Consider the following 12,137-nt stretch of genomic DNA (forward strand, 5'->3'; position numbering starts at 1 on the left):
ATGCACATCAGCATTACGAGCTTGGCGTAATTTACTTTCATGACTTCTAACCTGTTTAGATTATTTTTCTAATAGTTTTATTTCACCTTACTTTAATTATTATCTAGTTCAAATTTAAGTCCCTTTTTTAAGTATAGCATCTTAGTTTATTTTACAGGTTTAATTTTTTAGTGTTTTATTATCTAATTTATTCTATCTAAATTTATTTTATTTTGGTGAGTTTAATTTGCTGCGTTGAGTTTTAACATCTTATTTTACTACCAGTGTTTCCTCATTAATATATCATGAAAGTGTTTCCTCAGTTCGTTCAGCAACTCATTTTTCATTTTCAATTTTTTTATTTTTAATATTATTATTACTATTATTATTATTATTATTATTATTGCAGAAATTGTGTTCTTAACCTTAGGATTGTGGGGTGGGTTTGGGGTCGGTGGGGTGTTTTTATTTGTATTATTATATATTTAATTTATTCTATTTTAAGTTGTTTTAACTTACAGCACTTTGTGTTACAATGTCATTGTATGAAAAGCGCTTTATAAATACAGTGGTGGAAAAAAAATTCAGACACCCCAAATATTGCATTGAGAATCACTCTGAGGTCTTCAAGAGCAATTTCTTTTAGTACAGTCACAGCCAGGTTTATTTATTTTTTGTTCATATTTGAACACATTCTCTGTTATTTGTTGACTTTGATACCGACAATGTTGAGAACTGACAAGAATTTAATTTTGTTAGTTTTTCTTCTCCAAAAGTAACACCAGCAAAGGCTTCATGTGCAGTGATGCACAAAACTGCACAGTTAAGTTTAAACATATAAAGAACGGGATATGTTAAAGCCTGGAAACTATTTAATTATCAATCAATGAAACTTTATTTATACAGTGCCAAATCCAAACAAATGTTACCTCAAGACTCTTTACAAACATAGCAGGTCTACCCCCAACATCAAGACAGGATGAGATCCAGTCCCATCTTACAGACAGGACTCAGTCTGATCTCATCTTAATCCACCATGAGCAGAGGACTTTGCAGCATTTAGCAAGTTACAGTGGCAAGGACAAACTTCCTTTAACAGGCAGAAACCTCCAGCAGGACCAGACTCATGTTAGACACACATCTGCTGAGACCGTGTTGGGTTTGGAAAGACATGGAATTACAAACGGATTGAATTGCACTTCAAACTCTGTGAAGTGACCAAGCTGAACAAGGCTCTTAAAGACATATCAAAGGTCAGGACACTTTAAACTCCACTGTTTGAATTGACTCTGAAGTTAGTAGATAAGTAGTTACCTAAGTTGGTAACTGTTTTTATGGAGCAAGGCTTGGCGATACACTTCTTTAAAAAAAAGACTTTGGTTGCCCATTATTTCGTTTGCGCTGTCACGTTGTGGAAAAAGACAGAAGTGTCCAAAATGGTCAAATTGTCAGTGGATACAGTGTGTTTTAGTTTGATTTTAGGATGATGATTATTAAGAGTATGGACAAAGGTGAGGAAGGATGCCAAGTAACCGGACCAGATAGAGAAGGGGGAGAGGGCTGATTTGTGCAAATGCTGCTTGTTCCCAGTCTGCAAGATAGATTTCTGCATATGAGGGGGAATATTTCCTCCCCATAGCGCACCCACAGACTTGTAGGAAGTATTTGCCGTTAATTTTAAAATCTTTTTTTAGTCATAGGGTTTTGTTCCTCTGATTTGCCCTCAACGAACATGACAGACTGAACATTCATCCAGTCAACTTTCAAGACTTTTTCAAAGGTTCTCATAAGGTGGGTTACCAGGATGTATGTGAAATGTATCCCATGCCATGGATATGTGAAACAGCCTATTGTGTGGAGGTGTCATTTCCAACTCAGCAACCGCCATCGTAGGGCTTCAAAATGCCTCCTCAAAAACCAGCAGGTCACATCACTGAAACCTACATTCAAAATGTGCAGGTGATCTGGTTCTGATGGGAATTAAAAACACTCACTGACGCAGGTTTCAGGCATTTATTTTTGTGGTATGCAAAGCAAACAGATAATCAACACATTGCAAACTGATAGAAATCATGAGAAGATTCATTCATGTACTTGAATGTTGTTTCAAATTAGTTTCAGCTTAAAATAAAAAAGTCCAAGTACAGAAATCTAATCAAGAACTGATTTTGGTTACATTATCTCTACTGAGCATGATAGTTGTGCTGCCAAGCTGTTAAAATCTCTTGTTTCCCTGACATTAAGCTCATCCTGTAAAATGTTGTTGAAACAGGCTCAAATGAGGACGAGTTGAAAAACCACACAAAAGGCATATCAGTATTTATTCATGCTGTATTAGCTAGAATCATTCATTAAGCAAAGCTTGATATGTTCTTTAGATGTCAGGAAATCATCAGCCTGACAGTTGGAGAGAATTTTGCTCTAATCCTACCCCTACTGTGGAGAAGTGCAATGTTCTTTGTCCGGCATTTGGTTTCTGTAAGCTTCATAATGGATCGGCCGGCAGGTTCTATTAACCGCAGCACATCTAACGACCACATACTGACTGACAGGTATTGCATCTGAAACATTGCAACGAGTGTCAGATTTGACGCGATAGACCGTCATCATTGAAGCACTGATGCAGAAATCACCCTGACTCGGAGGAGCACTTTTCACAAGCCGGCCAGAGTAGGAACAGATCTTCTGGACATCCTTTGCTTTGGCGTCAATGAAGGATTGTGTGGGTTCTCTGCCGCAGAGGTTGTTGAGTTGAAGGTACCTGTGTAATGAAATCAATATTTCAATTTTAAATGTTAAAACTGAAACGAAGACAAGAATAATTTTCTTTTCTATAAAGATATTGTTGATGTAATCTTTAAGCTCACCTTGCCCACTCCACCAAAGAGTTCCTGTCGAAGCTACCTGAGATGATGTGTCATTTGGCAAAAACGGTGTATGATTGCATGCTAGCCATCTGCTTGCAGGGCTCTAACATCGGAGGGACTCCTTGGCCCTCGTGAAGAAGAGTCAGGGTGACTATGACGGCAGTCAGGAGAACAACCTTCATTTTGTCTAAAGAGAGATAAAGAATAAACCTTTGTTTTTTACTCTCAGAGCAGAGGAATTTAATCAATGCAACATAAAATTTTTTTTGTTGTTTACACACATTATCTAAAATCAGCACTTAGCCACTTTTTGGGTTGATTAACAAATGAATGAATGTTCTTGTAATTGACTTTTGTTCAATATAAACCGAGCTGTAGTTTTTTATGAGCATTGTTTTTGTTTAATCTGTTTGAAGGTTGCTACCAAGCACATCCTGTAGAGTTTAATTTTACTCTTTTGATAAGTTTTTTATTATTTTCCTTTCTTTATCCCATTGTCCATTTTTGTATTTTCATTTAAAATAAATTGCCAAGTTTTAAATTATAAAAATGTGGATTGTTTTTCTAACATGCTCTTGGTTGTTAGCTGAATACTACATATTTCAGTGCTCGTCAGTGGTCTTCATCCTGACAATCTGTAGTGGCAGTCTTTTTGCAAGTATATTCAGTATTTTAAAAAAGAAGAGCCAAAAAATGGCATGTCCAATTTTTGTAATAAATTGTCAAAATGTATACCAATTTTTTTTTTTTTTACATATCAGTGAATACCCCAGTTGTATATTTCTTACCTTGTATTGCTGTAGTAGTTTCTTCTGTTCTTAAGCTTTAGACCAATTTGTTGAAAAGTCAAACCGACTCCCACTTAAATGATTTTCTCTAAAACAACCCGTGTGAACAATTAACATCTCTTTTCCAGAGATCATTTTCCAGGACATTTTCAGTGATGATCAAGCTGGTATGACAGTCTAAATTGAGTTCCTAATTTAGTTCCTAAGTAGTGTAATATGTTCCTCTCAGTGGAAGTCTACATTGAAAGACATGAAGTCTATGGCTATCCATGAAATCATCTCTTACCTGCTTAAAAATGATGGTAAACTGATTATAGAATAATGCAACCACAGATGTACAGCACTTTATTAGTGCAACCAAGTAACAATGATGGCCAACTCTCATCTCACCTTTCTCTTTGCTCAAAAAATATAAAATGAGCTAAAAAAAAAAAACTAAAGAGCCAGCAAAGGACTCTGGAAGCTGCCTTACTGAAATAAATAAATAATAATAATCAGTGCATTAATTGACCTAAATAGATCTGAATGACAAAAATGGCCACAAATGTTGAATGGGGATGTGTTTTTTTTAACCTCGTCAGGTCGCACACAGTCATGTTGGAAACATTTTCCAGGACAAACTGTGATTTTCCAGGACTTTTTACTTTTTTCCCATTTTCCAGGTGTTTTCCAGTACTGGAAAAATGGTCAATTGTTTTCCAGGTTTTCCAGGTTTTCCAGGATGCGTGGGAACCCTGAATTAATCTAAGGCTTTATAAATTTGTGAACGCAAGAACAGTGGTCTGAAGTTAATAATGCTGCGCCAATTTCCTGTTTAAAGAAATTGAATAACCCTGATTGTTTTCATTTTGCATGGGAATATACTGTACCTGTTTGAAAAGACACATCTGCTTGTGTAACAAGTTTACTTGAACCCAGACTTTGTTCTTTCGCAACGTAATCAAGGATATTTTTTACACTTTTAAACCAAACTGTGACTTTTTTGTTAACGTTGTCAACTAAAGAAAGTCTTCAAGATTATAAGGAGTAAATCCTTTCAATGATTCTCAGCAAAATGTATTTCCAAAATCGAATCTAGAGGAGCTAATTTTATTATAGTTCATTATAATCTCTTACCTGACGTCTTTATGCGCCAAACTGACTCTAAAGTACCTAAATAGTCTTATTTTAAAGTTTATTCAAAAAGTTGGAAGAGAGCTTAATTGATGGACTCACAGGACAAAATTTAAAGCAGATACCTTGTACATATTTTCACCTGTGGTTTATGCATGACTTCCAATGAGTTTTTTCACAGGCATTGTATGAGTTGCTTTAAAGATTCTTCATGCCATTTAAGAAAAACTGTATTAAATATCAAAGAGACAGTATTTTCTCACCTTCTCTCAATAGTTGACCTCCGTCCTGTGAAGTGTGCTCTGTTCGTCTGGAAGGGTTCGATACCAACGGACGTATTAGTGTCTTCTTATATCTCACAAACAGCCTTCCCTTGTGTCGTGAATATTTGACCACAGCCAATCAGATTAGAGCAGAGTAAAGACGTACACAACCAATCACAGCTTCAGCCTTCAATTTTTACTATATATGTCTGTGATAATTACTTATAAGTTAGAGGGACGTTTTTTATTGCTGCAACAAACAACTTTAAGTTCTGTGTAAGAGGAAGTGCTCCACCAAGAGATGCGGTTGTACTTGTGAAGTGCCAGGGCTTTGTCACTGTGGGTGAGACCTGACGCTAAAAGAAGCTCCAAAAATAACACCAGCAAAGGCTTCATGTGAAGTGATGCACAAAACTGCACAGTTAAGTTTAAACATATACAGAAGAGAATATGTTAAAGCCTGGATACTATTTAATTATCAATCAATGAAACTTTATTTATATAGTGCCAAATCCAAACAAATGTTACCTCAAGACTCTAGCAAGTCTAGACCCAACATCAAGACAGGATAAGATCCAGTCCCATCTTACAGACAGGATCTCATTTTAATCCACCATGAGCAGAGCACTTTACAGCATTTAGCAAGTTACAGTGGCAAGGACAAACTTCCTTTAACAGGCAGAAACCTCCAGCAGAACCAGACTCATGTTAGACACACATCTGTTGAGACCGTGTTGGGTTTGGAAAGACATGGAATTATGACGTCAGTATGAAAATGTCATTTAAAGGTACATGTTACTGATGGTCACTGAAATCCACAAACATATTGCATATAGCAAAACTTGAATTCTGCTTTATTCCTACGCCTGAATGTGAGCAAATCAAAGATCTGCAAGACAAACGGATTGAATTGCACTTCAAACTCTGTGAAGTGACCAAGCTGAACAAGGCTCTTAAAGACATATCAAAGGTCAGGACACTTTAAACTCCACTGTTTGAATTGACTCTGAAGTTAGTAGATAAGTAGTTACCTAAGTTGGTAACTGTTTTTATGGAGCAAGGCTTGGTGATACATTTCTTTAAAAAAAAGACTTTGGTTGCCCATTATTTCGTTTGCGCTGTCACGTTGTGGAAAAAGACAGAAGTGTCCAAAATGGTCAAATTGTCAGTGGATACAGTGTGTTTTAGTTTGATTTTAGGATGATGATTATTAAGAGTATGGACAAAGGTGAGGAAGGATGCCAAGTAACCGGACCAGATAGAGAAGGGGGAGAGGGCTGATTTGTGCAAATGCTGCTTGTTCCCAGTCTGCAAGATAGATTTCTGCATATGAGGGGGAATATTTCCTCCCCATAGCGCACCCACAGACTTGTAGGAAGTATTTGCCGTTAATTTTAAAATCTTTTTTAGTCATAGGGTTTTGTTCCTCTGATTTGCCCTCAACGAACATGACAGACTGAACATTCATCCAGTCAACTTTCAAGACTTTTTCAAAGGTTCTCATAAGGTGGGTTACCAGGATGTATGTGAAATGTATCCCATGCCATGGATATGTGAAACAGCCTATTGTGTGGAGGTGTCATTTCCAACTCAGCAACCGCCATCGTAGGGCTTCAAAATGCCTCCTCAAAAACCAGCAGGTCACATCACTGAAACCTACATTCAAAATGTGCAGGTGATCTGGTTCTGATGGGAATTAAAAACACTCACTGACGCAGGTTTCAGGCATTTATTTTTGTGGTATGCAAAGCAAACAGATAATCAACACATTGCAAACTGATAGAAATCATGAGAAGATTCATTCATGTACTTGAATGTTGTTTCAAATTAGTTTCAGCTTAAAATAAAAAAGTCCAAGTACAGAAATCTAATCAAGAACTGATTTTGGTTACATTATCTCTACTGAGCATGATAGTTGTGCTGCCAAGCTGTTAAAATCTCTTGTTTCCCTGACATTAAGCTCATCCTGTAAAATGTTGTTGAAACAGGCTCAAATGAGGACGAGTTGAAAAACCACACAAAAGGCATATCAGTATTTATTCATGCTGTATTAGCTAGAATCATTCATTAAGCAAAGCTTGATATGTTCTTTAGATGTCAGGAAATCATCAGCCTGACAGTTGGAGAGAATTTTGCTCTAATCCTACCCCAACTTTGGAGGAGTGCAATGTTCTTTGTCCGGCATTTGGTTTCTGTAAGCTTCATAATGGATCGGCCGGCAGGTTCTATTAACCGCAGCACATCTAACGACCACATACTGACTGACAGGTATTGCATCTGAAACATTGCAACGAGTGTCAGATTTGACGCGATAGACCGTCATCATTGAAGCACTGATGCAGAAATCACCCTGACTCGGAGGAGCACTTTTCACAAGCCGGCCAGAGTAGGAACAGATCTTCTGGACATCCTTTGCTTTGGCGTCAATGAAGGATTGTGTGGGTTCTCTGCCGCAGAGGTTGTTGAGTTGAAGGTACCTGTGAAATGAAATCAATATTTCAATTTTAAATGTTAAAACTGAAACGAAGACAAGAATAATTTTCTTTTCTATAAAGATATTGTTGATGTAATCTTTAAGCTCACCTTGCCCACTCCACCAAAGAGTTCTTGTCGAAGCTACCTGAAATGATGTGTCGTTTGGCAAAAACGGTGTATGATTGCATGCTAGCCATCTGCTTGCAGGGCTCTAACATCGGAGGGACTCCTTGGCCCTCGTGAAGAAGAGTCAGGGTGACTATGACGGCAGTCAGGAGAACAACCTTCATTTTGTCTAAAGAGAGATAAAGAATAAACCTTTGTTTTTTACTCTCAGAGCAGAGGAATTTAATCAATGCAACATAAATTTTTTTTTGTTGTTTACACACATTATCTAAAATCAGCACTTAGCCACTTTTTGGGTTGATTAACAAATGAATGAATGTTCTTGTAATTGACTTTTGTTCAATATAAACCGAGCTGTAGTTTTTTATGAGCATTGTTTTTGTTTAATCTGTTTGAAGGTTGCTACCAAGCACATCCTGTAGAGTTTAATTTTACTCTTTTGATAAGTTTTTTATTATTTTCCTTTCTTTATCCCATTGTCCATTTTTGTATTTTCATTTAAAATAAATTGCCAAGTTTTAAATTATAAAAATGTGGATTGTTTTTCTAACATGCTCTTGGTTGTTAGCTGAATACTACATATTTCAGTGCTCGTCAGTGGTCTTCATCCTGACAATCTGTAGTGGCAGTCTTTTTGCAAGTATATTCAGTATTTTAAAAAAGAAGAGCCAAAAAATGGCATGTCCAATTTTTGTAATAAATTGTCAAAATGTAGGAAAGTAGCATGAAGATTTAAAAAATGAAGATACTTCTCACCTGTCTCAGTAGAAGTCTCGTCAGGAGAGGATCCAAACCAAGTGATGGTTGAGTCTCATAGATGTTCAGGATGTTTCTCCCCCTTTTAAACCTCCTGTCTGGATAACATTTCTCAACAACCAATCACGTGTGTCCAAAAAAACTTACAACCAAATTCAGTATTGCCGTATTAAATAATGTGAATGTGTTGACAAAACCAAACGTTTTCTGGGGAATAAGGAAGGTTTTTTTTGGGGCGTGCTTGGGTGTGAAATGTGTTGCAACAGGTTGGTTTTTGATGCCTCTGATATGTCTGAACTTCTGTTTCTTTTGTCTTTTTTTTTTACACAACCATGAAACAGAAGTTAGGTATGTATCAGGGGTCAATGTGAGACTGACGAGTGTCATTTACAGTATATCAAGTTATTCATGTTAATATAGCACCCTATCAGTAGACAAGTTATGGTCAGGTTAGGGTTAGGTTGGGGTCCAGGGTTTAGGTTTGGGGATTAGAGATAGGGTTAGAGTTATATTAGGGTTAGGGATGGGGTCAGTGTTGGGGTGAGGGTTAGAGTTGTGTTAGGGTAAGGGTTGGGGTCAGGGTTAGGGTCAGGGCTAGGGTTAGGGCTGGGATAGGGTTGGGATCAGGGTTGGGGTCAGGGGCTAGGGTATATTGTTAAGTTTAGGGTTGAGGTCTGGGTTAGGTCTGGGTTAGGTTTGGCGTCAGGATTGGGGTGAGGGTTAGATTTGTGTTTGGGTTAGGGTTGGGGTTAGGGCTGGGTTACGGTTAGGGTTGGGTTAGGATCAGGGTTAGGGCTTAGGGTAAGGGTAATAATTGTGTTAGGGTAAGGGTTGGGGTTAGGGCTGGGTTGGGCTTGGGGTCAGGGTTGGGGTGAGGGGCTAGGGTTTATTGTTACGTTTAGGGTGTGGGTCAGGGTTAGGGCTGGGTTAGGGTTGGGATCAGGGTTGGGGTCAGGGGCTAGGGTATATTGTTAAGTTTAGGGTTGAGGTCTGGGTTAGGTTTGGCGTCAGGGTTGGGGTGAGGGTTAGACTTGTGTTTGGGTTAGGGCTGGGTTACGGTTAGGGTTGGGTTAGGATCAGGGTTAGGGCTTGAGTAAGGGTAAGAATTGTGTCAGGGTAAGGGTTGGGGTTAGGGCTGGGTTGGGCTTGGGGTCAGGGTTGGGGTGAGGGGCTAGGGTTTATTGTTACGTTTAGGGTGTGGGTCAGGGTTAGCACTGGGTTAGCTTTGGGGTCAGTGTTGGGGTTAGGGCTGGACAAGGGTTGGGTCAGAGTTAGGGCTGGGTTTAGGGTTGGTCTAGGATCACAGTTGGGGTGAGGTTTAGAGTCGTGTTTGGGTTAGGGCTAGGTTGGGTAAGGGTTGGGGTAAAGGCTGGGTTATGGTTGGGAACAGGGGCTAGGGTTTATTGTTAAGTGTAGGGTTGGGGTCAGGGTTATGGTTAGGTTAGGATCAGGGTTAGGTTAGGATCAGGGTAAGGGCGAGGGTTAGAGTTGTGTTAAGGCAAGGGTTGGGGTTAGGGTCAGGGCTTGGGTTGGGGTTAGGGCTGAGTTAGGTTTGGGGTCAGGGTTGGGGTTAGGGCTGGGTTACTGTTGGTATCATGGTTGGGATGAGGGTTAGAGTTGTGTTAGGGCTGGGTTAGGTTTAGGGTTAGGATCAGGGTTAGGGTTGGGGCTAGGTTTGGGGTTAGGGCTTGGTTAGCTCCTGAGATCTGCAGTCTTTCATGCTTGACCAGGCTGAGCTGAGGATGTCTGAAGCCACCTTGCTGTCCAAATGGCATAACCGGCTTGTGCTACGTCTCACTTGGTTGTCCTTTTTGAAGCAGAAGTCCAAATAAAATTCAGAAAAGTGACTCCAGAAGTTACTGTTAATTTATAGATTTAATTGAAACAACATTTAAAACTCATTTTCGTGCACATTAATCCACTGGGGTCTGCAGGTTGCAAGTTAAGCAATACCAGCTAGAATTGAGGCAATATACTGTAGGTGTGGCTGATGATATCTGAGGCCGTTGGGGACAAGCTGAGGCGGTGCTGCAGGATGTGTGTTACAAAAGAAAACCAACACAACGTCAAACCAATTTCCTTTTATTCAGAAAATCATCACACCAATGCCATTTATAGACATCTGTCCGTAATTTAGGGCATCAAAGTTTCATGGTATCAGTGAGTTTCACAACATATACAGTAGATGACAACAGAGAGTGCTGCCAGTTGAACTATTGGGTAACAGATGAGTGTGAACATGTAAACAGCTAAAAAGTGGAAGTGGACAGAGTTAATACTTCATGTTGAACATAAATTAATTCCTACAATGTATTAAAAAGGATATAATTCAAAGTGAGACCCGATGAAACCATGAAGATACTTTAATGATCTATGATCGACTTATTTTGAACTTTTGGATTGAAACAAAAGTGGATGAATAACTCAAATTACAGGAAATATATATTAAGTAGATTCAAACAACAATTTCAACTACAAATTCAACACACCACCAAAGACAGTACAAACCATTTCAGAACTTTTGTGATAAATTGATAACTCAATACATTGTAGCAAAATGTCAGCTATCTGACTGGGTAAAAATTATAACAGTATTTTGTAGAAACGACATCAAAGGTTTTTGTGTGTTTAAAAGGATGCATAGAAGGTTTTTATGGTGCAGTTAATGAAGCACTTATCAGCTTAAATCAGTTGCTTCAAATTTTCAAAAGCTATCCATGTTTGGGAACAAAATTAAGAAAAAACTGCATGATCTATTTTTATTATTTTATATTTCTGATTGTTGAATTGTTTTAATCTTTAATTTTGCTGCTTTTAGTCATCCAACATTGTTTTATCTTTTATTTACTGGCAGTCTTACTCTTTTTATCTTCTTTTTGTCGTCACCTCTTTGCAATTTTTTTTTCTTAAACTATTAGTAATTCTCTTTTATTATGTTGAAATGCTGAGCATTTCAACATATTGTTATTCCTAAACTTTAAACTTATTATTCCACTTTCCGTTACCGCTTTCACAGCCTTCAAATTTTGACCGATTTTAACCGTTCAACTTTTCAACTCCTTCACCTCTTTCAGGCTATATCTTTTCACATATTCAACCCTTATACTTTTTGAATTATTCAACTTTATTTAAACTTTATTTTAACATTGAAACAGATGGGGCGGAATCTTCAAATCCACTTCAACTTATTCAACATCTACAGCTCATAGCTTCAGCATACTTTCACTTATAGACTCCATTCAAACTTTAAACTGTTCACAAGACTTTCAGCTATCTACACTTGTTTCACTTTTTTGATACCTTTCACAGTTTCACAGATTTCACTGTTCAAAAATTCATTAAATTTCAGCTCTTCCCTCACTTTAACATTGGTGTGTGTGGGGTGGAACTCTGGTGAGCAGAGTGAGAGGTTCAAAACTTAGAGTGGGCAGGCTGGGAAAACAATGGGACATGGCCTCTGAAAAAATTGCCAGAAAATCCACAAATTTCACTCCACATACACAAATAAGACATCAAAACGTTCCCTGTCTTCTCCTGCTTCTGTCAAAGAGGTAACCAAAGCCAAAGATTGTACCGTTGAGCCAGCAGGTCACCAACTGTCAGAGAAAGTCTCTCTGCTCGGCCATCTGCAGTAATGTTAAAAATTTCTGGAGGGCAGCAAAAGTTTCACCTTACTTAACTTGCTGCCCTGACTACATTTCTGACTGTACAGACATGAAAAACACATCACTGTGTTCATCAGAGTCTTTGGATGCTCACGGTTTGATCCT

The 12,137-nt window shown here is 38.2% G+C and overlaps 1 long non-coding RNA gene across 1 annotated transcript; it reads right to left on the reverse strand.

The window, feature by feature from the left end:
- Nucleotides 1–1,978: 1,978 nt before the first annotated feature.
- Nucleotides 1,979–5,377, reverse strand: LOC117807423. The gene is made up of 3 exons (XR_004629966.1): nucleotides 5,011–5,377; nucleotides 2,847–3,033; nucleotides 1,979–2,740 (listed from the first exon to the last, which is right to left on the reverse strand). It is a non-coding gene; the product is annotated as an uncharacterized LOC117807423 (long non-coding RNA).
- Nucleotides 5,378–12,137: the final 6,760 nt, after the last annotated feature.

The sequence above is a fragment of the Notolabrus celidotus genome, chromosome 23 (assembly GCF_009762535.1).
Source record: "Notolabrus celidotus isolate fNotCel1 chromosome 23, fNotCel1.pri, whole genome shotgun sequence".
NCBI lineage: Eukaryota > Metazoa > Chordata > Actinopteri > Labriformes > Labridae > Notolabrus > Notolabrus celidotus.